The sequence below is a fragment of the Syzygium oleosum genome, unplaced genomic scaffold (assembly GCF_021117445.2).
Source record: "Syzygium oleosum isolate NSW1041296 unplaced genomic scaffold, Sole_v2.1 Sole_v2.34, whole genome shotgun sequence".
NCBI classification, from domain to species: domain Eukaryota; kingdom Viridiplantae; phylum Streptophyta; class Magnoliopsida; order Myrtales; family Myrtaceae; genus Syzygium; species Syzygium oleosum.
Genome location: NW_026607518.1, coordinates 105,924 through 132,557, shown reverse-complemented (window position 1 = coordinate 132,557; position 26,634 = coordinate 105,924). Strand labels below are relative to the sequence as shown.

At 41.3% G+C, this 26,634-nt stretch overlaps 2 pseudogenes; both read left to right on the top strand.

The window, feature by feature from the left end:
• The first annotated feature begins 5,218 nt into the window (after positions 1–5,218).
• Positions 5,219–8,031, top strand: LOC115685688 (bZIP transcription factor TRAB1-like; annotated as a pseudogene).
• Positions 8,032–18,648: 10,617 nt separating this feature from the next.
• Positions 18,649–21,561, top strand: LOC130135541 (uncharacterized; annotated as a pseudogene).
• The last annotated feature ends 5,073 nt before the right edge of the window (positions 21,562–26,634 follow it).

The following is a 26,634-nucleotide window of genomic DNA, read 5'->3' as shown; positions in this document are numbered from 1 at the left end:
CATATCCAGTGGTACTCTTACCACTATCTCGATCACCCGAGTGATTTGCATCCACATAACTCTGCAACTCTAGAGATGTACCTCCATAACAACGAGAGTAATTTTGATGTACCTGCTAGATATCTCAATATCCATTTTACTGCATTCCAATGCTCTTTGCCCGGGTTCTGCAAATATCGAATCACAACTCCCACTACCTGTGCAATATCTGGTCTCGTGCTCACCATGGCATACATCAAAACTCCCCATTGTTGATGCATATGGGACTGCCTCCATCTCATCTTTCAAAACCTGAGTCCTCGGACACATATCCTTGGAGAGTTTGAAGTGATTCGCTAGAGGAGTCGCAACAGGTTTTACTTTATCCATGTTAAATCTCTTTAACACCTTATTCACGTAGTCTTCATGCGACAACCATAATTTCTTATTTTTCTTGTCTCTGATGATTTTCATGCCTAAGATATCCTTGGCCTCTCCCAAGTATTTCATAGCAAACTGCGATGCCAACATTTTCTTCACTTCTGCGTTTCTCTTCGTATTGGAACTAGCCATCAGCATGTCATCCACATATAAAGAGATATATATGATATTACCATCGCTATATTTGCGAAAATAAACACAATGATCAGCTTCACAGTGTGCAAATCCTTTTTCTTTCATGAAACCATCGAACTTTAAGTACCATTGTCGCGGTGCTTGCTTCAAGCCATACAAGCTTTTCTTCAAGTGACATACCATTGCTCTCTACCTTTGACTTCAAAACCTTTAGGTTGCGCCATGTATAACTCTTCATCTAGGTCCCCATGCAAAAACACCATTTTTCACATCTAATTGCTCGAGATGAAGATCCTCCATTGCAACTATACTCAGCAAAACTCTGATTGATGTCATCGTTACTACTGGTGAAAATATCTCGGAGTAGTCGATTCCTTCTTTTTGAGAAAAGCCCTTGACCACAAGTCTCGCCTTGTATTTGATACTACCATCTGCTTCATTTTTTATCCAGTACAACCACTTATTTAGCAAAGCTTTTACCTGTAGGCAACTTAGTCAACTCCCAAGTTTTGTTCTGAATTAACAAACTCATCTTGTCTTACATAGCACGCTTCCAATGCATGTGAGATGTGTCTTTCTTTGCCTCATAGAACAGTCTCCGGTTCTCCCGAATCTATATATAAGACATGGCTTAGAACAACATTAGCTGATGGATCAAAAATTACCTTTGGCTTTCTCACACGTGTAGACCTCCTTAAGATAGGTACTTCAGGGTCATTAGTCTGTTCTAGATCACCATGTTCCTCTTGAACTACTTGTTCATTGATAATAGGTTCATCTCGAACCTCCCCTTTAGGTGCACTTTGATCCCCTGAAACCATCTTCACGAGTATTGTGCTCAGCGCAACATATTCTAGTTCTACTACCTTCTCATGCTCTGTCTGATGATCCTTATACATCTTTTCTTCATGGATTACCATATTCTGACTGCGGATGATTTTGTTATTTTCATAATCCCACAGCCTATAGCCATACTCATCGCCACCATATCCAATAAAGATGCACATTTGGGATTTAGCATCAAGCTTCTTCCTATCCTCCCTATCAATCAGAGCATATGCAATACAACCAAAAACTATTAAATATGAATAATCAATCTTTTTACATGACCACTGCTTTTGCGGTATTTCTCCATCAAGCGCACTAGATGGACTCCTGTTAATCAGATAAATAGCTGCATCAACTGTAACAGCCCATAAGTGTAGCAGAAGATCCACGTGTAGCCTCATGCATCTTGCGCGCTCTAAAATAGTCCTGTTCATCCTCTCAGCTACATCGTTTTCTTAAGGAGTTCTAGGAACAGTCTTCAACCGTGTATGCCTTCCCGGCTCAAGTATTCTGTAAATTCCTTGCTCGTGTGTTCACCACCATTATCATACTTTAGAGCTTTAATCTGATAACCTGTCTCGTTTTCTAACATGGCCTTTCACATTTTGAACATCTCGAATACTTCTGATTTTTCTTTGAGAGCATAGACCCAAGTCTTCCTTGTCGCATCATCAATGAATGTGACAAAATATCTATTACCACCATAAGAGAGTTCTTGAGCTGGTCCCCACACATCCGTATGAACCAATTCTAACTTTCGACCTTTATTCAGTCGCCCATTCAACGGAAAACTGACTGCCTTTTATTTTCCATAAATGCAACTCTCACAGAATTCCAACTCAACTTTCTGCAAACCTGGAAGTAACTTCCTTGAGTGTAACTGCTTTACACCATTTTCACCAAAATGTCCCAAACGATAATGCCAAAGAGTAGACAAATTACCTGTAGCCATTGTCGTTGCAACCATATTATTGATATTGTCTCCCTGGATAAGATAAAGTGTACCTGTACGCTTTCCTTTGCTACTACACTTGCTCCTGAGGTTATCCTCCACTCTCCGCATCCAAAGGTTGTTACCAAACTTTCTTGGTCAAATTTACTAGTTGAGATCGGATTTTTCTTTAACTCTGGGATATGTCTAGTTTCACGTCAAACTATTCATCCTCCACCTAAGATGTTCATACTCACAATTCCTTTTCCAATAATCGGACACATGTGGCTGTTTCCCACAACCACTTGCCCAAAATCTCTACTGGTATAATCAACAAATATGTCTCTTTGCGAGGTGCAATGGAAAGAAGCACCGGAGTCAATAAACTACTTGTTTGTCGTCAAGTCAAACCCTGTAGATAAACACAAGTTCTCTAGCAAAGGCTTATCGCTAACCACATTAGCTCCTTGATTCTCATCCCACTACTTTTTTTTTTGTAGACAAAACCAACACTCATCATTTGCAACCTCTCTCTTTCTCCTTGACCATGACTTGCCACGCTCGCTGAATTTTTCTCTACTTTTACTTTTCCCATGGTTCTCCATTGCTAATGTCGTGGACGATGTAGATGGCGGAAAATTATTTTCACCTGAGAATTTTTTTCGCATCTCTTCATCCATGATGTTGCTCACAGCATCATCCAGAGTCAAATCATCTTTCATGGTGCTTGAAATTCCTGGCACCGCGGTGTTATAGCTTTACGGAAGATAACATAAAAATAATAAAGCTTGAAGCTTCGTATCCAGATTTAACTGAGCTGTAACTTGCATGAAACTATTAATATGCTCTGCCACGGTACCTCTATCAAATATTTTCATATTAACCAACTTCTTCAGCAAAAATACCTAATTCGATGTGGACGGTTTCTCATATATATTCGTAAGAATGTCCACGGGACCTCTCCCTGTCTCTCTGTCTCTCCCGTTGTGTCGCCACGACGACTCTGCTCTGCTTCGTCTCTTTTCGCCCGCATATATTTCCATAAAAGCAGGTATTTTTGCCATCATTTTTAGCGTTACTTACGCTTTCGGTTGGTTTGCGTTCGTATTTTCGTACTTGGGTTTGTGGGTTATACGTATTTTCTTGGCCTTTTTCTAAATTTCTCTTCTCGTCCCTTTTGGGTTCGCGGTTTTTGAGTGGTTGCTTTCTGCTTTCGTTGTTTTTTTCCTTTTGTGGTTCTCATGTGGGTTCTCGGCGGTTGAGTGATTGACTGTTGTATTCGTCTTTTCGAGTTGTTGGGTTTGTTGTTTCCTTTTGAATTTGATCTCGATTGGAACTTTTAGCAGTCGTCTGGCGATCTTCGGTTTCTGGTTTCGCGTTCACGTTGCGGTTTGGCTATGAAGTTGGGAGGTTGGGTCGATGCTCTGTTTTCTGAGAGAGAGAGAGAGAGGAGTGCATCGTTCGTCACGCTTCGCGAGGTCGTTTCGGGCTTTCGCGGGGTGGCCAATCGCGATGTTGGTCGGTTTTGAGATTGAGATGTTGTGATCAGTTCAATTCAATGGGTCGTTCCTCAACTTGTGCGAAAAGCTGCTATTCTTTCCCTTATGATCTGAGAAAAAAGTTATTATTCTCTTCTGATCTGCATCTTCTGGATGCTTTGTTCGGATGTCATGTCAGTGCCGATTATTCAGAGATGTCCTTTTGTCTATTTTCAATTAAGATTAGTTGGCCTCAGTTCAGGAATTTGAAATGACAGTTTTCGTCAGATAAGTTTTTGCAGATCCAGTACACTGCCAGGATCCCTGAACATGCAGACCTGTTACTGCAAAAGCTAAACCACAAGAATTCCATGTCCTTTGAATGAAACTTCGTCTGTGTCATGTCACAAGGCAGTAGAGCCCATGCCCAGAAAGTAATATATAGTGCATGTTTAATTAGCAAAGCATCTTGGTTATTTAAGGTAAATCAAGTTAGGAGTGATAAATTCTCTTCTCATTTTACTGTAGATTCTTTTAGTTCATTACAAATTGATATGAGAGCGGTCGAATCTGTGAATCATGGAAGCCGACAAATCGCAAACTAGGGCTATGGAAGATCGGATTAAATCAATTTTCGCAAGAACTTGGAGGAGTTAATATGTTGGAAACGCTTGCACCTTGCTAACGGGATGCCCAAGTGTCTAGTACGCTTCGACACTATTAAATTTTCCTTGGGGTTGGGCTGTAATGGCTGGGGGGGTCATGACGGTCCGGAGATCGATCGACTGAACCGGTTCACGTATCTCATTGTATGCGATGATGACCTTCCCAGGGATTCTCCATCCGACTCGAAATGATTCTTTTCATCTATTAGTTGATTTAGGTGAAAGACTGTCCTGAGTACCTAAACTAGGCTATGGCTGTAAATTAATTTCTTTTACGTGTATTATAAGGTTAAACCAACTGGGAAATATTGTGTTGCTAGCATATTCTTGTAACACACATCTATTCAAATGCCAATTCAAGGCATAAATTGCCGACGTTATGTGATGAATTTGTAAAAATAACTTAAGCTTGTGTATTTCGGAAGTTACTTTATACTCGGAGCAAGAAATGTATGCAGCTCTGCTTTGCAAACAGGTGGATATGCGTTAGTTTTACCTGTGAGACACTTCAAGTTTGCCTTTATTCAGAGTACTAACTGTTTCCATAAACGGGTTCCCACCAGTGCAGATATACATGCAAAATTTCTATTGATTTAATTTTACTCGGGTCTATTGGGATGTGAGTTATTTGTTCTTCATACAAGTTGAACTATAATTTGGTCTTCTATATTCTTCCGTACTCATACTCATACTCTTTTTTTTTTTTTTTGCTAAATTCATACTCATACTCATTTACACTTTGATTTGATGGACATTGAACTCTAGAAATCTGAAGAGAGGGGGGCTAAAATTAGGGTGTTGAGAAGGATACTTCTTGTGACCAATCTTTTGGAGAAAGATGGCTTCTCAATATAATTTCAAAGGCATAGCCGATGCATTGCCTGCTGAAGGATTAGCTGGGAAACCACACGGAAATCACTCTTTAACTCGGCAGCCATCAGTATACCCTTTGACTTTTGATGAGTTTCAAAACACATGGGTGGGCTTGGAAAGGATTTTGGGTCGATGAACATGGATGAACTTCTGAAAAATATTTGGACGGCTGAAGAGACTCAGGCAATGATGTCTTCCACGGTTACAGGGGATGGAAGCCTTCCAGAGGGTAATAAACGGAGACAAGGGTCGTTGACGTTGCCATGGACTCTTAGTCAAAAAACAGTCGATGAAGTTCGGAAAGACCTGCTCAAAGAGAGTACTGTTGCTAAGGATGGGAACAAGGGTGGAGGATTCGATATGCCGCAGAAGCAACCTACTCTTGGAGAGATGACCTTGGAGGAGTTCTTACTCAGAGCAGGAGTTGTAAGAGAAGATGCTCAACAAGTGGGAATACCCAACAGCAGTGGGTTTGTCGGTGATTTTCCGCTGCTTAGTAATAGTACTGGTTTGGGTCTAAACTTTCAACATCCGAGCCAGAACAATGGATTTGTTGTGAATCAGGTTGCCGAGAACAGTAAGTCAATATCTGGTCAGCCTCATAATTTAGCATTCAATGTCGGCAGTATTAGATCCAACCACCAGCAGCTCCAGCAACAGCACGATCTACCCCTCCTCCCCAAGCCAGCGACTATGCCTTTTGCCTCTTCCATAAGTATAGCAAATAATTCCCAGTTGCCTGGTTTAGGGTCAAGAGGGGCAATCGGGATGACAGATGCATCCATTAAAAGTTCCTTAGTTCAGGGTGGTGGGCTGCAGACCGGAGTTGGCATGACCGGGTTAGAGACCTGGGGAGTTGCTTTTCAGACAGTATCTCCTGCCAACCATATATCTCTGGATGTAATTTCTAAGAACACGGTGGGTTCATCTTCACTCTCACCAGTTCCTTATCCATTCGCCCGGGGAAGAAAATCCGGCAGTGCTCTGGAGAAAGTTGTCGAGAAGGCAGAGGAGAATGATAAAGAACAGAGAGTCAGCTGCTCGGTCTCGAGCTCGGAAGCAGGTCAGTACACTGCTGCAAAAACTCTTTTTCTGCTGCTCGTTCTTGTTGTTAATGTATTGTTTTCCCATGGTAACCGAAACTAAAGTAGGGGATTTTTTTTTCATTGCAGTTTTCTTTGATATCAAGTTGGTTCTTGATGGCTGTTATTTCATGTCATTAAATAACTCAGTTGCTCATGAAAAATGGTAGATAAAGTTTGATTTCTGAATAAACTGAAAGCAACTCTTGAAGGACTCTTGTTACCCACTAATGTGCTCTGAATTTATTTATTTTTTAAATCATGGTGTTTGTTGATGCTATGGTCACCGAAATATTGTAACACTGAGTTGCCCCTTGTAAGCTTGTGTTATCCTGGAGGTCACTAGTTAGCTACATAGTGCAAATAACGAAGGTACTAGCCAGATAAAGTCAAGGCAATTTAATGTCAACAGAACCAACTGTGCATCTGCTAAAGCAGTGTTAAAGAGGAGGCCTACTTGAGAATGTAGAGGCTTGAATTGAACACTGTTTTCCAGATAGGGTCGAGGAATTGATGCCTGGCAGTGGCAGTTTCGAAATTTAGATAGTTTTTACTTGGAAAAATTGGATACATCATCTTATTGGGTATGGAATACTTGCAGGCCTATACTTTGGAAGTTGAAGCTGAAGTTCAAAAACTTAAAGAACTTAATCAGGAATTACAGAGGAAACAGGTACCTGATCAAGTTACTAATGTTGCTGCCATACTGAAGAAGTTTTCTTGTTTAAATATGTCCTAATTCATTCGTATTTTTGTTCTCTTGTGGTATACTGATGCAGGAGTTGATGGAAATGCAAAAGAGTCAGGTGCGTTCAATCTCTATAGTCAACCTGAATTCCCCAGTTTCATAATTAATTCAGTATATAAACAGAGAAATGACCTAAAGGGTTTACTCTTTTCGGTACAAATTCTGTTGGCTGTCCTGTCTCGATGTGATAATGTAACGGCAACTACAAGTGCTCCTTGGAGCCACTACATGATACGTTGTTATCATTCAGCCTCAAGAGTTTCCATCTGAATCAATATTCCTTCCAGTATCTATAACATTCTTTGGTGGATCTGTCCCGCTTGCTTTCTCTTTAGCCCTTCTCAGTTGGAGAACACAGTTTATGCCAACGCTAGAATCTTCAAAAGTAAAGTGACTTGAAAGTGACTGTCAGTTGAAGGCGACTACTGAGGAGTTGAACCCTCCATAATAATCTCTATAAAGCAATGAGATCTCTCTCTCTCTCTCTCTCTCTTTAACTTCTAGAAATGAAACAGACATTCGATATGTTAATTGGGTTCCAAGAAATTATCCGGTTGTTCAATTTACTAATTTAAATAGAAAGAACGTCATATGAGTCTGCTACATATCTTAACTAAACTATGGGATTTCTCTATTTAAAACTGCCAGATCCTAATTGGTTCCTTTTTGTGTTTATGCAGATCTTAGAGAGAGTGAACCGGCAATGGGGAGGTAAAAGAATCTGCTTGAGGAGGACGCTGACAGGCCCGTGGTAGACCGCCTTGAGATTGAATTTAGATGTTTGAGTGCAGAGTGTTGGATACGTGGGCAACTCCAGGGTTGGGATGTACATCTTACCATATGATGGTACTCTTTCGAAGAAGATTTTGCAGAGATTTTGCAGAGATTACGTGTCTGGTGAGAGGATGCATATGCGAGACCGACTCGGACAATACGCGAACCGTGATGTGAATGCACGAAAAACGCAAAAGTCAGTGCTGACTCGATGAATATGAGTACTAAGCAAACATAAAAACCGAGTTCAAGTCGCTGGTTCCACAAAAAATCATTCAGACCCCCATTTTGGCATTTCGTCGAACATGTGAGGGGCGTTTGAAAAATGTTGAAACAAGCTTGAGTTTAGCAAAGCTCAGGGCCTACCCTCGGTGTGAAACATTTAAAACAGCTTCTTTGAGTGTCAAACGAGCACGAGCATCTATCGACGGGGCCGGGCGACCACCGAACAAGCTCGGTGTGCCCGGCACCCGAGAGGCAAGGAAAGTGGGGGCGAAAACAGAGCAAAATGTGCGATCGTGACTCACTTGTTTCGTGAACGACCGGGCTAAAGAGCGGTGACCGGAGGCTCGACAGGACTGATGACGACTGGGGTGGTCGACCGGCGAACGAATCAAGCTTCCTTTGTCGGTGTCTCCTGACTCAAACGCACGGCGGAGAGAGGGAAGAGATTCGCCCGGCCGTCTCCTCGTTGATCGGGAGGCCGGAACACTCTCCTCTAAAACCCCTCAATCCTCCATTTTCTCTCTGTTTGTCTCTCCAATCACTCCCCGTTCCTCTTCTGTTCAAGCCCCAAAAAACCTCTCTGTTTCTCGTCTTTTCCCCCCTTTTAATGCTGGGAGAGAGGAGAAGCCTCCTCTCTTTTGGGGACCACGGCTGCCCCTCTACTTTGCGCCTCGATGTGCGATGATGCCGCCTGCTGCAGTGTGACGCCCCCTGTACCCATACGCGACACTCTCCTCTGCTTCATTGCAGAGGAAAAAGGAGAAAGAGACGGGAGATGGGTCGGGCCAGGCCGAAGGTGAGAAGAGTTGGGCCGGCCCGCGTGAGGGAAAAAGAAGGGGAGAACGATCGGGCCGGCCCTGATTTTTTTTTTGAAATTTTTTTTAAAACAAGAAAAATATGTCTAATGAACCCTATTAATACAAATGCACCTAATGTCTATATGCCATGTGATTTAATGAAAATTATTTTTGTTTAGGGGTTAAAAATTAACCCCTAATTTTATATGCAATTAAACTCTAAATGGATCGTCAAAATTTAGGTGTCAATAGCTGCCCCTCTTTGAAGGGGATTTCGAAGAAATTCCATTCAAAGACAAAAGACACCTAAATTTTGTTGGCAGAGGGCACGGGATGGTGCGATGCCTGGGGCAAGAGGTAGTCATGGCCACAGGCCGGCTTCGGCCCGGAACCGGCTCGTGGCCTACGGGCCCGGTTTCGGTTCCAAAAATTTTGGAACCGGCCCGGAACCGACGGTTCCGGGCCCGGTTCCAAAAAAAAAATTAAAAAAAATTAAAAAAAAAAAACCCTGCGGCGGGGCACCTGCACGTGCACAGCCTACTTTCGGCCCGTTGCCGGCGCCTTTGCAGCTTGCCTTGGCAACGGGCAAAAGTAAAAATAAAATTAAAAATTAAAAAAATTAAAAAGATAACCGTTGCAAATTGCAACGGTTATCTAGCTTTTTTTTTTTAATCCTAAATTTTCTTCTCATTTTTTTTCTTATAAATTCTCTAAAATTCTCTCATATTCTCTCAAATCTCAATACTCTCAATTCTCTCAAATTCTCTCAATACTCTCAATTCTCTCAAATTCTCTCAAATTCTCTTCTCTCAAATTTTCTCAATACTCTAAATTCTCTCAATTTTCTCAATCCGTGCAATTCTCTCTTAATTCTCCCAATCCAATCAATCCGCTCAATTCTCTCAATCCACTCGAAAAATGGCAAGTGGAAGTCGAGTGCCAACTGGCAAAGGTAAGAATATCATGACGGAATCCCATCATTCTTTTGATCCTCGTGATTATACAGATTTTGAAGATGATGAAATCAACATTTTTCCCGATGTGGAGCGCGTCCCGATGCAAGAAAGTCTTCATCCTCCTGCCGAAATATCTACAACAAAGGAGGCGGAGCGAGAACTTACATCTGACATTTGGGATCACTTCACGAAAATGGAAATGTTTGATATTGGTGAAAAAAGGTATGATATAATTTGTAAACATTGTGGGAAAATAAATAAATATACAGGTGGGTAAGGATATGGAACATTCAAACGATATCTTAGGAGTAAACATCCAACCCAAGCGGGAATCGATATCAGGCAACAACAAATTTCTGGGTACGTCAATCCTAACACTTCCCCTTTATTTCATTTTAATGAAAAAACTTAAAAGAAAGAATTAGGTAAATTTGTTTCCGTTGAGCATTTATCATTTAATTTTGGAGAAAGATTTGATTTTAATCAATTTGTACAAAAAGCATGTGCTCCACAAGCAAAACGTGTTCCTAGAAATTCACTTAAACGAATAATTAAAGATCTTTACAATAATGGAAAAAAGGATTTACAAAATTTTTTTATGCAATTTAATGGATGCGTGCATATAGGTAGTGATATTTGGAGTGATCATTGGTAAATGCATTCTTACATGGGCATAACATGTCATTGGATAGATGACGATTGGAGTATTCAAAAAAGAGTTATTGCATTTAGAGATTTCGATGGTAAGCATACGGCAAATAATATTTATAGAATGATTAGGCAAATTTTAGAAGAATATTATTTGCTTAACAAAATTTTTTTAATTGGTTTTGATAATGCCGCGGCAAATACCGCTTCAATTGCTGATTTAGAAAATATTTGTAAACCCGCTTTTGGTGGAAAATTTTTTCACGTTAGATGTGCTTGTCATGTTTTAAATTTATGTGTACAAGATGGTTTGAAAACTCTTGATATTTTTCTTGAACCAATAAAAACGACGATTCAATTTTGATGGAAACATCCCCAAAAAATGAAAGAATGGGGTAAATTTTGTAGACAAAATGCCAAAAGGCCAAAAAGATTTCCAAGAGATGTTTCAACTCGTTAGAATTCTACTTTCCACTTGCTTGGTGAATCTTATGAATATAAAGATTTATTATGTGCATTCATTTCTAATAATATACCTCAGATTAATTTATACCCACAAGAGTGGGGTATTTGCAAATTTTTTTTAGATATTTTAAAGGTTTTTAATGATGCAACTTATACTTTGTCCGGTGTTTATTATCCTACTACGCATTTATTTTTAGTAGAGTGTATTAATATTGTCGGAATTTTTGACGAATATGAAAATGATATTGAATTACAACATACTATAGTAACAATGAAAATGAAGTGGCTACATTATTATAGCGAAATTCCCATTATTTATTTAGTTGCTTGTGTTTTTGATCCGCGTTGCAAATTAGATGGTTTAAGTGATTATTTGCATACGTATTATCAATGTTTACATTATGATATGGTAAATGTTACAACCATACTAAGTGAGGTTAAAAACGTAGTAATATAATTATATAATGAATTTTATACTAAATATAATTTAGGTGATATTGGATCTTCTCAATCTACCGAGACACAAAATGAGAGTACAGGTAAAATTAGTAGAGGGTACCAACTTTTATTAAATAGACAAAAAAAACAAAAGGGAGTAATAGGAAATATTTCTGAATTAGAGATTTATCTAACCGTTTCCTTTGAGTTTACTGAATCCGAAGGTAGTACAGGTTTTTTAATTTTGGATTGGTGGAAGAGACACGCAAGCCAATACCCAATCCTTTCTCTTATTGCTAAACAAATTTTTTCAATCCCTTGTTCCACAGTTGCGGTCGAACAAGCATTCAGTACCGGAGGTAATATTTTAAACGAACATCGTTCAAGATTAGCTCCAGAATTAGTGGAGATGCAAGCTTGTGTCGATGATTGGACGAAGGCTCAATACCGACAATAAGAGATAGATCGGAATAATGAATCCGAATTCTTTAACGACGGAGATACCACCGGTACCGGTACCGCTACCGGAACTGGAACGGGTAGCGACGATTGAGGATAAAAGAACTGTTGGAGTTGGCAAATATTTCGGGGACCCTTATTTCTCATACCGGGCACGCCCACGTGAGCTTAGGGAAACCGAAGTATAATCCGACGACATGTGACCCCTGCGCACGGAATGCGCAGGTTCGGATAGGCTTAGGTTTTTGGGTTATTTTAGGGCATATATATTGTGCTCCTTTTTTTTTTATAGATCATTGTAACGAATTGTAAGGCGCTTAATGATAATTTATTAAGTTCAAGCCCTCTCATTCTCTCTTTTTGTCCCCAAATTTGATTACAATTTACATTTTGATTACAATTTATATTGAATAATTTATTATTTCATAATTTCATTACTTTTTTTATTTCATAAATTTTTTTTAAAATTTTAAATTATGAACCGGAACCGGCAGGAACCGGAACCGGAAGGAACCGGCCCGGAACCGGAATCGAACCGGAACCGGAACCGGACCGGAACCGGCTCGAAACCGGAACCGGAACCGGAACCGGACTGGAACCGGCCCGGAACCGTCCGGTTCCGGTTCATACGTGGCCAGGAACCGGAACCGGCGGTTCCTGAACCGTGGCCATGTCTAGCAAGAGGAGTGATTGGATTTATTTTAAGAAAAAAATAAAATAAAATAAAAAGATGCCTAAGGACTACAACCCTATGAACGTCAAAGGCTCCGCCTAGGAACTAAAACCTTATGAACGGCTAAGGGGATAAAACCTGACAGGACGTCTAAGGGCTAAAACCTTATGAACGTCGAAGATTCTGCATCAGGACTAAAACCCTATGAGTGGCAAAGGGGATAAGACCCTGAAAGTATGTATAGGGGCTAAAATCTTATGAACAGCAAAGGGGATAAAACCCTGAAAGTACATCTAGGGGCTAAAACCCTATGAACGTGAAAGATTCCGCATCAGAACTAAAACCCTGTGAACAGCTAAAATCCTGCCTAAGGGCTAAAACCCTATGAACGGCAATAAGAATAGAACCTTGAAGGAATGCCTAAGGTTTCTTGCCCGGGGCTTGATGGGCCTAAAGTTTTTCACTCGAGACTTGATGTTGTACAAAGCATGGTTTAAGGATAGACCCTTGAACCTTTTGAAATCAAGGTTTCATGTGAGAAGATTTGTCATGCAAGAATAGTTTCAGGCTGCCAATGCTCACCATGTCAGCCAAATACTGAGGAAATTCCGAGGAGGCACCTGCACATTTAATGTAACGTGTTATAACAAGTGCTTTGGTAGCGAAGGCGTACCAGGCAAAATCATAGAGAATATCATCATTGAGAAAGTGTTGATTGCAATGAGCAAATCAAACTAACTTCAATTGTTTGGAAAACATTTGGCCTCATTGAACATCACACAATTACCATCGGATTTGGAAAATATCATCAATTCTCAAATTCCCTTGGGAGACAAATCTTTGTCACAATGATCTTGTCTCATGAAAATGGCTCATTAACTATGCCAAACAAGAGCTCCTAAGGTCGGAAGGGACTTCTTATATACTATTGAGAAGGCAGTTTGATCCCATCCATTAATGTGGGAAGTAAATATAATCTCTTTGTATACCTCGCACTACTTGTGTCGAAGGCTTCGAGAATCATCCGTGACAAGTACACATCGACCAATCTAAGAGGTCTTTTAAAGGATTGTAATGTAGGTATGGTTCTAGTCTCGACAATGGATGAACATCAGCAGCTTAGGAATGAAATAATTATCGATCAGCATCTTCGTCAAGTTTATAAGTCAAGAAACCTTAAGATGAGATAAGATAACCTTGCCCCCATTTCTTCAAGCGGTAGCTTCTTTGGAGGTCTAAATTTCTGCTTGAACCATCTCGATCAGAAGAGACTATGGAAAGGATTGTAACGTTGGTTTGATGAAAGGCTAAAAAGGCTCAAGTTTTTTTTAAACGAGATTTATAAGTGGGTGATTATCATGGCATCATCATCATATTATCCAATCTTGTCAAGGGCAATTGATTTTTTGGAATCCAACTTGTCTCGAAAATCCATTGGCTAATCATTGCAACACAAGAGCTTCGCTCTTTTCTCTAATGACTTTTGCATTTGTAATGATTTTTGTTTTCTTCATACAAGCATTTCACTTTTGACATTTTTTTCACGAAAGAATTATTTTCTCGATGTTTTTTTTTACAATGGGCACTGGCCTTGCTTTTACCAGGCACACTGCTTTTTCATGCCCCCTAGTTTTCACTTGACTTTTGCTCTTTTGACTCTTTTGAGCTCCTAGGACTTTCAAGATTTTTCTACGCGTTGTCACACAAACACTAGTTGCTTTGGTAAATCGTGCACCTTGCCCTAGTATAGGGAGATAATCACAACTCGGCTTTTGAAATGAATAACCAGGCTCAACTTGGCTGAACAAAGGGTATAAGTGTTTGGGTGGAGAGATGAATGCTCTTCTTCATTTCGGGATGTTTTAAGCTTCCATAAGGACTCCTCTAAAGTTACCACAAAAAGATTGATGCGAGTGAGAGCAAAGAAATATTTCTCATCTTTTCCTCCAAGGAATGTCAATCAAAACATCCAAATTTATCCCATTGTGGGGTGGTTCTTGACAGTGGTATTTTGTAGAAATTCTTCACATGTGAAGGCTCAAAGGGGCTTAACTATGATCACCTGTAGTGTATAGGATATAAGAAGGAAATGCCTCTTTTCATTTCGGTCTGTGTACTATTCGCGAATGAATCTCTCATTCTTAAACAACACGAGTTTCTCTTTTTCTCTCCTCTCAAAGTGTTTACAGGGTGTGTTTAGGAATGGCTTGCCTTTCCTCATCCTAAGTGTTTCTCACTTGGCATGATTAACATCTCCCTTTCATTTCATTGAGATCATCATGAATCGATCAATCTCCATAGGGAATTTTGATTCAAAATGAATGATTCGTCAAGCATAAAGGCAATATTTTGGATAAAACAACATTCCAAACTTTTGTGTAAATTTTGCTCTTTCAATTCCCACTTCAGCGCTTGTTGTTTCTCAAAAACATCAAAGACTTTTTCTTTGCGATGAAAATTCTCCATTTGACTTCCCTTTGATTTTAGGAAGAAGGATACTTACCTGCGGTACGGTGACTTGGTAACCCTGCGAATGACAAAGGAGTAAGGATTAGAAATCATTTGAGGTGTGTAAGATCAGAACGATACATTACCACCCTTTCTTCACATTTGACTTGCTGGATATTTGCTAAGACTGTTCAGTCGATCGCGGGTCAATTCATGAACCATCTGGAACCTGCAAAACAAATGTACATGTATGGATGGATGGTATGCATGGTATGCGTGACATGAATAACCTACAATGACTCGGATTGCATTAAAAATGGCTCTCAGGCCTTGGATTTCATTCAAGGAAAGTACTTCTTCACCGAATCGGCATTTACAAGCTTTGGCAACTCTTGACCATCCATTTCTACAAGAACTAAGGCGCCCCCAAGTAGCGCTTTTTTAACTACATACGGACCCTCATAGTTCAGGGCAAACTTCCCACCCGGTGCCAGTATGGCGGACAACACTTTCTTTAGCACGAGACCTCCGACTTCAAAATATCGAGGTCGAACTTTGCGGTTGAAGGATTTTGCAACTCGCTTTTGGTAGCATTGACCATGGCACAAAGCCTTAAGTCTTTTCTCATTAATCATGTTCAACTGATCACATCTCTGTTGAGTCCACTCTTCCTCGGAGAGGCTAGCTTGTGAGAGAATCCTTAATGAAGGAATTTCAACTTCTATAGGCAAGATTGCCTCTATACCATAGACAAGTGAAAAAGGAGTTGCCCCTGTCAAAGTACAAATCGAGGTTCAGTACGCCATTAATGCATAAGGCAACCGCTCATGCCAATCATGATAATTGTCGACTGTTTTGGAGAGAATCTTCTTGATGTTCTTGTTAGTCGCCTCTATAGCTCCATTCATTTATGGGCAGTAAGGTGAAGAATTCAAGTGACGAATATGAAACTCGTCAAATAAACTATCCACAACCTTTTTGTTCAGATTTGAGCCATTATCAGTAACAATCACTTCCGAGACTCCATAGCAAGCGATAATGTCGCGACGAATGAACTTGGTCATGTTTTTGGCAGTGACGTTGGCATAGGAACTCGCCTCGATCCATTTGGTGAAATAATCAATGGCCACCAAGATGAAGCGGTGTCCATTGGAAGCCTTGGGATTAATTAGCCCAATCATGTCGATCCCCCACATTGAAAAGGGCCATGGCTTAAACATTTGACGCAATTCGTTCGGCGGTACATTGATTTTATCCGCGAAATCTGGCACCGATGGCAATAACGAACATGCCGGATACAATCAGCCTCCATAGCCATCCAGAAATAACCCAGTCTCATGATTTTTCTGGCTAAGAAATGATCGTTCATGTGCGGGCCATATTCCCCTTCATGTATTTCTCTGACAAAAGTATACTATAAGTGCCATAACTTGTGTACGGTGATCACTTTGGTGCCATAACTTTTTTTCGGATCACTTTGGTGCCAAGTCGGAGGAAAATCGATCACTTTAGTGACTCCGGCCAAAATTCCGGCCAAAAAGCTGACCTGGCATTTTTATTTAAAAAAAGAGTGTGAAGTGGATATTGGGGTCAACATTTGATGTCCACATGGACGAGCAAAACAACGTCCCTCAGTCCACGTGGACAAGAAGGACGACGTCGTTCCATTTAGGACAGCAAACGATGTCGCTCAGTTCAAAGGTCTTAGCATCGCGTCGCTCGTCACACCTGCTCTGTCTCCCTCGTCCAGTCGCCATCGCCTGTCGCTCGTCGCTCGTGGTGCCCTCATTTCGTCGCCGTCACCGTCACCGTCACCGTCGCCATCGCCATCACCGTCGCCAACGCCGTCTCTTGCCTTCCCCTCGCGATCGGTCGGCGTCGCTCTCTCATCCCGTGGACTGAGCATCACTCGTCCCGTCGGCGGCGGTCCCGTCTCCGTGGCAAATTACGAAGGTCGGTCTTCAAATAAGGGCTATTAATTTCTATTTTGCTGAATTGATCGACACATTGTGCTTCATTATCCTATGTTTCACTCAATTAATTGGTAGATTAGGGCTGCCTTCGGGAAATTAGGGTTTGAAGTAGGAAATTAGGGCTCGAACTTAGGAAATTGGGGCTCGAACTTGAAATTAGGTCTTGAACTTATGAAATTAAAGCTTGAACTTCATAAATTATGGCTAGTTGTTCGGATATTAGGGCTTGAAGTGGATTCGATTGTGTTGGTGCCGGGGCTGAGTATATGCGATAAACTGTGGTCTATGTGGGGACCTCTGTCATTGTCACCCATGTGGTCTGATGGTGGCTTTTTCAATCTTGTCGACCATGTGGGGGACCTTCATGTGAAGCTGTGCTCTTTTTCCTATGTGGTGTGGTCCCGAAAGCTAAAATATTGAATTTTTTGGCTTTTTTCCTTCAATGCAGGGTCGATAAGGGGGATAAAGACACAATTATCGGCATCATTGTTCGCTATGGAGGAGAATTTGTCATCGGCACTGACGAGTGGGAATACTTTGGGGGACTTGAAGGTATTATTTATTTATATAGAAGCAAGCTAGCATATATTAATCTCACGAGGGATATAGTTCAACAATTAAGATGTAAAATAGAAAGTTTGCATTATTGTGTTCCTGGAAGCAGCTTGAAGGACGGTATTAGAAACTTTGATGATGATAATGGTGTTAAGGATATCATCTACCATTATCTCCATGGAAAAGAAGCTGTTGTGTACGTTGAGTCCTATAGTGATGGTGAATCTGATGAAGGGGCTGAGGGAGGAGACGTAGGTGATGGTGCTGCTTTACCTAGTACTCAGGTTGGTGCTGGTTCTATTATAGATGAAGCTGGACATGAGAGGGAGGCAAGCCATGCAGCGAGTGAAGAGTTCATTGGATTGTCGTGGGAAGTTGCTGCATCTAGTGAATTAGATGATGAGGGTGTGACAAATGTAAATTTACCAAGTGAAGATGACGATGAGGAACTTGCACAGTCAAGGCAAAAGCAAAGGGAATTTGGAAAAAAATCAATAGCTGCACTTGGAGGATTGTATGAAGCTGAATCAGGACATAACATTGATGGAGCTCCAGCTGAAGGTAATGACATTGATTATGAAGAAAGTAGCTCTGATGAACAGAATGATAATTCTGAAAATCAGCATGAAGATGATGATCCCGTTGTGCGCAGAAGGAAGCGTAAGTATCCGTTATACGATCCTGGCTCTTCTTCTTCTGTGTTGACTGTAGGTCTGAAATTTTCTAATGCCAAACAATTCAAAGAAGGGATTATCAAGTATTCAATAGCTGAACAGAGGACTCTTCAGTTCACTCGAAATACGCAGGACTATGTTAGAGCAAATTGTTCTCAACGTAGTTGTTCGTGGAAGATATATGGCGCACGTTCAAAGAGGGATGGGTCATTCCAAATTAGGTCATTACAGGAGGAACATACTTGTTCCATCATGTTTGATAACAAAAGGGTAACGAGTGCTTGGTTGTCGAAGCACTTCTTCGATACCATTAAAGCGATGCCTGATGTGAAGAGTGTTCAGCTGAAGCAGTTGGTGAGGGAGCAGGTAGGGATTAACGTGTCACTCAATCAGTGTAAAAGAGCCAAGTATAAGGTGATGAGAAAAATTCTAGAGAGGTACAAGGAAGAATATGGTCAAATTTGGGAATATGTTGGAGAATGTAGGCTGCAAAACCCGGGTAGTCGAGTTTATGTTGAGGTTGTGGAGCGGCCACTGCCTAACCATGGGACTAACTTTGACCGAATTTATATTTGCTTTGATGCATGCAAGCGGGGATTTGTTGCTGGTTGTAGAGGAGTCATAGGGTTAGATGGATGTTTCTTGAAGGGTGTGTGCAAGGGAGAATTGTTGGCTGCCATTGGGAGGGATGGCAATAATCAGATGTTTCCAATTGCTTGGGTTGTTGTGAAGGTAGAGAGCAAGGACACTTGGTCGTGGTTCCTGAAAAATTTGATGGCGGACCTTGAGATCACTAATGGAGGAGGTTGGGCATTCATGAGCGACCAATAAAAGGTAATGCTGGTGCAACTGCACAAATAATATTTATGACATTTTATCTTGCACATGCCTTTATTAATGCCTTAATGTATGAATTCTTGTAGGGACTTCTTCCTGCTCTAGCTGAGTTGATGCCATTTGCTGAACATAGGATGTGTGCGAGGCACATATATGCAAATTGGGCAAAGATCTACAAAGGGGAGAAACTACAGAAGCAATTTTGGATGATAGCTAAGAGCACCAACATGGCTGATTTTAGAATTCACAAACAGCATCTGCTTGACTTGACGAAGGACGGTTATGAAGCACTTTTTCAAACTGAACCCAGGCATTGGTGCAAGGCCTTCTTCAGTGAAGAATTCAAGAGCGATATCATTGATAACAATCTCAGTGAAGCCTTCAATGGTAGAATTTTAGAGGCGAGGTGCAAACCAATCATCAGCATGCTTGAGGATATTCGAGTGATAGTCATGACAAGGCTGCAAAAACAGAGAGATGAGGCTGCGAAGTGGACTGGACAGTGTGGTCCTAGGATTGCTAAAAGATTGGATGACAACTTGGCGAGTAGTAGGTTCTGTCATCCTATCTAGAATGGAGATGATGGCTATGAGGTCATGGAAAAAACAGACAAGTATGTTGTCCAATTGGATAAACTAAAGTGCTCATGTCGAGCTTGGCAACTTTCTGGAATTCCCTGCACACATGCCATTTGTGCCATCCAAGCGAAGTACCAAAATCCCAAGGATTACTTGCATGGTTACTACCACAAAAGCACATATCTTGCTACGTACCAGCACATGATGCAGCCTATTAGAAGTACAAAATTCTGGGAGCTGACAAATCATGAAGCCCTTCATTCTTTACCACTTAAGAAACAAATGGGAAGGCCTAAAAGGAGACGAAGAAAGCAGGAGGGAGAGCCCAGAAGTAAGAAGATGAGCAGGTTAGGTGTAGAGATAAAATGCTCATATTGTCGTGAGGTAGGTCACAACAAAAGTGGTTGCCATTTGAAGAAGCAACATCAGTTGCTTTAAAAGCCAAGTGGAGGGACTCAAATTGGATCAAGTGCTGCGCCAGCACAAGAACCAGCTAAAGGGGCTGCTGAAAGGCCTGCTGGAGGGCTAGCTGATAGACATGCTGATTGTCTAGCTGAAGGGCCTGCTGAAGGCCAAGTTCAAGAACCAGCTGAAGAGCCAACCGGAGGCCTAGGTTTAAGGGCAACCTCCTCCCCGACTGTTGCACAGGCTAGGAGAAAATATCCAGTAAGCTATATGTATTTGTATTAATCTTTAGTGAGCAGACTTTGGCTTTAGTTGATATTGTTTTGTCCTTATCAGTTGAGAAGAAAACCAACTGAACAAGCAGCTCAGGTTCCTCAAAGTGAGGCACCATATCAAACAAGAGGGGTCCTTGGCAAAAGATTAAAGCAATATGGTTATGGAATTTATACGGACTTCAATACTGGAATGACTATTTTGCATGTAAGTTTTGTACATCTCATGCATTTCATTCGTGAGTTTTTCACTTTTATGACAATATTGCTTCTTCTCATCCATGATTATGTTGTAGCCTGGGAGGAGTTCAGAGATTCTCATATCTCAAGTTGGCCCAAGCCAAGAGTCAAGAGCTGCACCAAAAAGAATCTAACCAACGTCGCAAGCAGCTGGTCCGAAGAGAAGAAGGGCGGCTACAGAGAAGAGTGTTCGTAACTGCCACCAACAAAAAACTCAACACTAGTTCCCGATCAACCAGCATGCATGCTGCTCTCAAAACAGCCACCAACACCCGTAAGAAGAAGATAGTTGCTTTGCGCCTAAGAAGAAATCTCGAGCAAGAAGGCCAGTAGAACAACCTGCTGGTCCAGTAGTTGCAAAAGATACAGCTAGAGCAGTTCAAGAAGAAGCAGCTCTAGCTGTTGAAGAAGATGTAGCTCAAGCAGTTCAAGAAGAAGCAGCTCCAGTTGTTGAAGAAGATGCAGCTCCAGCAGTTCAAGAAGAAGCAGCTCTAACTATTGAAGAACCTGTATCTTCAGAAGAACAACCTGCATTTTGTCCAGTTCGAAAGAGTCAAAGAATTATGAATCAATTCAAGAAGCCGTCGAAGGAAAAGGAAATGGTGGACTTATCACTATTGACTAATGAGAGGGTGTTGAGGTGATTGTTAGTTTTTGTGAAATTAGGGAGGATTACCGTATTGGCTAATAGGAGGTTGATTTTTTGTAGTCCTGGAATGTTATTGACTAATGGGATGTTGTGTGTAATGACTAAATTTGATGTTTACCGTGGTTAAGGTGGTTGTGATTTCCATATTTTTGCACACGTGTTTGTTCTGTTTTAGTATAGTACTGGTGTAGTGGGGTGCTTGCAAGTTGCATCAGTAAGTTAATATTCAAAGAAACTTACTGATGTAGTTGGTGGGGAGGATGGGAATTGGTGCTGCTAGTACTGGTTTTTTGTGCTATTTTCAGGTGCAATATGGTGTTTGCACCAGCTGCTGATTTTGTGTTGTTTGGGAGTGTAGTATGGTGTTTAAACTAGATGCTGATTTTGTACTATTTGGGAGTATAGTATGGTTACTATTTGGGAGTATAGTATGGTAGCTGCTGATTTTGTCATATTTGAGAGTGTAGTATAGTGCTTGCACCAGCACGCCAGCACGTGCTGGTGCAAGCATTTTGAACCGGTTTTGAATATGGTTTGAGGGTTGTTTGGAGCTGCTGATTGAATATGGTTTGGGGACTGTTTGAACTAGTTTATGAGTATGGTTTGGGGCGGTTTGGTGCTGGTGAGTAGTGCTGGTACAGTTACTGCTTTGATTCTGGAATGATTTGGTTTAAAGATTGGTTTGTTGGAACCAAAGTTTCCATTTTTCAAAGAAACACACGGCATGACACTTAAGTGATCAACTTTCGGCCACAATTGGCACTTAAGTGATCACTTTCGAACCACGACTGGAACTTAAGTGCTCACTTTTGAACCACGACTAGAACTTAAATGATCACTTTTGAATCACGACTGGCACTTAAGTGATCACGATTAGAAACATTTGGCACTAAAATGTCAACCGCTGAACTTGTGACGACTTCATAATTTGCTGCTACACAGAGTTGTAGCACTTGCAGCACCTCATTTTTCAGTTGTGAGCCTTACTCCATAATATGCAACCATCTAACCAGATGAAAAAAATACAACAAATGAGCAAGTGAATATGCAGCAAATGAGCAAGTGCAGCAAATGAGCAAAAATATGAAGCAAATGAGGAAGTACAGCAAATGACAGCGAATGAGCAAAAATATGCTGCCAATGAGGAAGTGCAGACAATGATAGCAAATGAGCAAAAATATGCGAGTAAAATATCTTGCAAATGAGAAAGTGTAGCAAATGAGCAAAAATATGCAGCAAAATATGCTGCAAATGAGGAAGTGCAGCAAAAGACAGCAAATGAGCAAAAATATGCAATAAATATGCTGCCAATGAGGCAAAACTGCATCAAAATATGCAGCAACAAAATACTAAGCAACTCAACATTGAGAACCAATAAATTCCAACCTTCCATTTGTCATAGATTGCAGCAAACCTCTTGTTACATACAAAAATTGCAGCAAACTAATAACGCAACCATAGCTACAAATTGCCAAATACACGTACATAGTACAAGCCTATCTTAAATTATGGTAGACTAAGAAACTTTTGCTCATAACTGACATTACATTTGACCATAAAATAGGCTATGGAAAATATCAATAACACAATCAACAATCGATAACACTCTCTTTCGATTTTCATCCTTCGAACTTCCTTCTTCAAATGGTTGGCCAGAGATACTAAAGCCTTCATTTCAGCTTGCAATGAGTCGACATCGTCCAACTCGTCCATTAATGCAGGTGGAGGTTGATGTCGAGCTTCAAGTAGCTTCACTATTACCTCTGCTGCTCGATCTGAAAATTTCGCATCAACTCACTTGAAGAATTTGCACTTCGAGCCTTCTCTATACCTGGCGCATCCATGGAATCTTCTCCCGGGATTCAATCGAGTCCAAGATGTTCTTCTTGGACTCGGTAATCCATAATAGCAGAAGAACCGACCTTCTTCTTCACTTCGTTCAAACGAATTTGAGCCGCTAGTGAAGCTCCTGCCATCCATTTGTAACCTTTGGCTGTCAATTTCGGGGAAAACAAGGAAATAATATGGCCGGTTAGGGTTTGCAATTGGGGAATATGTCCAATTAGCCGATTTAGGGTTCCTATATTTGGGGGAGAAAGGTTGAACGACGTCATTTTCGCTATAAGGGCTTACTGGACTCTCCGGCCTGCTCCGGCCAGCCATATCAGCATCGAATATTAATAAAAAAGAGCCACATCATATTTCCGGCGTGCCATGTCAGATTTGGCACTAAAGTGATCGATTTTCAAAAAAGTTGGCATCAAAGTGATCCGAAAAAAAGTGATGGCACCAAAGTGATCGCCGTACACAAGTTATGGCACTTATAGTGTACTTTTGCCGTATTTCTCTCATCAACTGATTGGCTTCTTTAGCATCAACGCATTTCAACAAAGTTGAGTTAAAAGACCTCTTATAAAGAGCATTGCCACTTACGAAGAATTTTGTAGCTAGCTTCCTAATGTATTTCTGATCAGCCAGTTCACTCCCTTGAGGGAATTCACCCTTTTATAGGTAGTTCATAATATCATCATACCAAGGCTTCCCATCAAGTTCATCGGCGATCACCATACAGTAAGCCGGACGTCTTAGAATTTCAATTTTCAAAGGTTCGATGTCCAATCCTCCTGTAACTTGCAGCATCGATGACAACGTGGCCAAGGCATCGGCGAACTGATTCTGCGATCGAGGCAAATATTCGAAGACGATCTCATCAAATTCCTTTATCAACTCCTCTAGGAATTCATGGTAAGGGATTAATTTGGGGTCACGGGTCCGCCATTGACCCTTTATTTGCAGAATGATGAGGGCAGAATGATGAGGGCGGAATCACCATAGACTTGTAGCTTCCTAACTTTCATGTCAATGGCCAATTGCGGTCCGAGTATGCAAGCTTCGTACTCTGAGATGTTGTTAGTACAAGGGAACACCAATTTGGCGGCCACAGGATAGTGTTGACCCATCGAGGAAATGAGAACTGCCCCAGTCCCAGAACCGGTCAAATTAACAGCACCATCGAAGTACATGGTCCACTTATCACTCACTACCTCTGAAATGCGCTCATATATGGGATTTGACTGATGATGGTCCCCAAAGTTTTCAGAGTTTTCCGCCAACATGTCAGCTATGGCTCTTCCCTTGACGGATTTATGTGCCATGCTGTGGACATCAAATTCAGACACTAGAACCTGCCACTTAGCTAGCTTTCCGACCAATGTAGGTTTTTCCATTAGGTACTTAATGGGATCGTTCTCAGTCACAAGTAAAATTTGATGATGGAGTGTGTACTAGCGTAGGAGATGCAATACCCATACCAAAGCCACACACGTCTTCTCGACTCCGGAATAATTCATTTAAGAGGGAGTAAACTTTTTTAGTAAGATAGTATATAACACATTCTTTACCATACTCGGTCTTTTCTAGGCTAGCAAGGCTCCCAATGATTCGTTGTGAATGGTCAGATAGAGTACCAACGGCACCTTAGGAACAGGTGGCACCAGAATCGGCGGGTGAGAATGGTCAAAAGTCTTTTGACAGTCGGTATCCCACTCGATCTTGGCATTCTTCTTCAAGAGCTTGAAGAAAGGTTTAGCTGTCTCGGACAATTGAGAAATGAATCTCGCCACATAATTTAGCCTTCCCAACAAACTTCGGACTTCTTTAACAGTCGAGGGAGGTTTCAAATCACAAATGACTTTAACCTTCGATGGGTCAATTTCAATGCCCCGACTACTAACCATAAACCCCAATAGCTTTCCAGACTTTACCCCAAACACACATTTTTCGGGATTAAGCCTAAGCTTGAATTTTTGGAGTCTGTCAAATAACTTCTACAATACCTCGATGTGATTCTCCCCATGTTTAGACTTGGCAATCATGTCATCTATGTAGACCTCCACTTCCTTGTGCATCATGTCATGGAACAGGGCGACCATTGCTCCTTGATATGTTACCCCGGCATTTTTCAAGCCAAAAGGCATTACTTTATAACAAAAGGTTCCCCACGGGGTAATGAAGGAGGTCTTACTCTTATCTTTTTCTTTCATCCGGATTTGATTATAACAGGAAAATCCATCCATAAAGGAAAATAACTCAAACCCCATGGTACTGTCAACCAATACATCAATGTGAGGCAGCGGGAAGTCATCCTTTGGACTCGCTCGATTCAAATCACGATAGTCAACACAGACTCAGACTCGTCCATGTTTCTTCATGACTGAGACAATATTGGTGATCCAATCAGAGTAGTGTGATACTTCAATGAAGCCCACTTTTAGCAATTTCATGACTTCTTCCTCAATTTTCTTCGACAATTTAGGCTTCATTCTTCTGAGCCTTTGCTTCTTAGGCAGCATATCTAGATTAGTGGGCAGAGCATGTTCTACGATTTCATGATCTAATCTTGACATATCCACATAAGACCATGCGAACACGTCTTGGTATTCTTTCAAAAGAGCAACCATCCTTTTCGCTTCAGCTGCGGAGAGACCCACTCCGATATTAACTTCCTTGACATTCTCTATATCACCCAGGTTTTTTGTGACCGTCTGTTCTGCCGTCAAAGGTCTAGACTCTTCATGACGAATCCATTCTCGTTCAATATTTTTTTGCTCATTGTCATTATCGCCGCTGCGGACTCAGGAGAACTTTCGTTGAGCGAATCTGAACCACATACGTGACTATCATGCTTATGCGGAATGCTATGCCTGAGATGTCATGCCAGAGGTTAGTATCCAACAGGTAAATGTTATTGCAACTGATGATATGTTTCATTTTGAAATCATTTCGAAAGAGTTTTCAAAACAAGACAACGAGGGACTCATCCTCATATCCTTGGACATCCCTATCCCTAAAGATCTTTGAAAACTAGGAAGCGTGTGGAAGTCCAGGCCTCAAATCGTTATCATAGGATTGGTTTAGGGTACTTCCACACGTCCTTAATAAAACATGCTCATGCTTTTATTAACAGGACAAGGCCATTTACATGACTCAAGATCTTGGACCGACGGTTCACAGTCTGAGACTTTGATTACAAACCAAAGCAGCGACTAAACCTAACGAAGACTTCCCATGCAAGGGAGACACATAGACTAAACAAAACGAAACTAGAAAAAGCAGCATCCCTACTCAAGGCGGTTGGCGGCACTGGCAGAATACTTGGCTTCCTTGCTGCCCATGATGGCGTATGCAAACTCTCTCTCGAACAGCTCGGCTATGCCCACAATGGATCCCTCCTCCTCCTGCAGCAGCTTTGGTGGTCCCGAAAAAAATTTCCTTCAGCTTGGGCGGCAATAAGCCCTGACGATCTTCCTCTAACCCAAACAGACTTCCATGACCTCCACGGCCCCCAAGATTGGCTTGACCTCCATAGTCACCACAGCCATTGCTTCCATGGCCTCCATGATAACCCA